This window comes from Chlorocebus sabaeus, chromosome 27, assembly GCF_047675955.1.
Source record: "Chlorocebus sabaeus isolate Y175 chromosome 27, mChlSab1.0.hap1, whole genome shotgun sequence".
Lineage (NCBI taxonomy): Eukaryota > Metazoa > Chordata > Mammalia > Primates > Cercopithecidae > Chlorocebus > Chlorocebus sabaeus.
Window position 1 is genome coordinate 21,450,114 of NC_132930.1, and position 1,309 is coordinate 21,451,422.

The window sequence follows — 1,309 nt, forward strand, 5'->3', positions numbered from 1 at the left end:
AATCTTACTCTCTTTGATGAGAAGTTTTATGAGTTTTGGCACTTGGATGCAATCATATAAACAGCATCATAATGAAGATTAAGAATAGTAATATCAATCTCCCAATTGTCTAGGGATACCCTTTTGTAGTCAACATCAACTTCTGAAAATCACTGATCGGCCTGTGTTGTTGTTGCTTTTTATTTTTGGTTTAAAATATGGAACACTGTCCGGGAGCGGTGGCTCACGCTTGTAATCCCAGAATTACTTTGGGACGCCGAGGCGTGTGGATCACCTGAGGTCAGGAGTTCGAGACCAACCTGATCAACATGGCAAAACCCTGTCTCTACTCAAAGTACAAAAATTAGCTGGGTGTGGTGGCTGGCGCCTCTGGAGGCTGAGGCAAGAGAATCGCTTGAACCCAGGAGGCAGAGGTTGCAGTGAGCCGAGATTGCGCCATTGCACTCCAGCCTGGGTGACAGAGCAAGACTCTGTCTCAAAAACAAAAAAACAAACAAATAAAAAAAAGGAACACTTCATGAATTTACATGTTGTTCTTGAGCAGAGGCCATGCTAATCTCCTATTTCAGTATACGAGCTGCCAAAGCAACACTGACTAGTTTTTAAACCTGTATTTTTTCCTTTTCAAAAATGTCTTATAAGTAGATTTATAAAATATTTAGTCTTTTAGGATTACCATCCTTCACTTAGCTTGTTGGATCAACATTTTTTAACATTCACCATCTGCAAGATAAGTGTGACATATAATGTATATAATATAATTATATTAAAAAGTGAGTATGTCGAGTTTTATTGAAATTAAATACTGGATCACCATAGATGCTTCCTAATATTTACAATAGTACACATGAGGAAAAAAAAATCAAGTAATGCCACACATTAATATTAGCAAATAACTATTTAGTGCAAAGCACCCGCAAAAAGAAATGGAGAAAATTGATGCACTACATTTAAGATTACATTTGTGTTGTGTCCATCAGTGACAGACTGGATTAAGAAAATGTGGCACATATACACCATGGAATACTATGCAGCCATTAAAAAAGGATGAGTTTGTGTCCTTTGTAGGGACATGGATGCAGCTGGAAACCATCATTCTCAGCAAACTATCGCAAGGATAGAAAACCAAACACCGCATGTTCTCACTCATAGGTGGGAACTGAACAATGAGATCACTTGGACTCGGGAAGGGGAACATCACACACTGGGGCCTATCACGGGGAGGGTGGAGGGGGGAGGGATTGCACTGGGAGTTATACCTGATGTAAATGACGAGTTGATGGGTGCTGATGAGTTGATGGGTGCAGCA

The 1,309-nt window shown here is 39.9% G+C and overlaps 1 pseudogene; it reads right to left on the reverse strand.

Annotated features, from left to right (window-relative positions):
• Nucleotides 1–499: 499 nt before the first annotated feature.
• On the reverse strand, nucleotides 500–592 carry LOC119627753 (U6 spliceosomal RNA; annotated as a pseudogene).
• Between the last annotated feature and the right edge of the window lie 717 nt (nucleotides 593–1,309).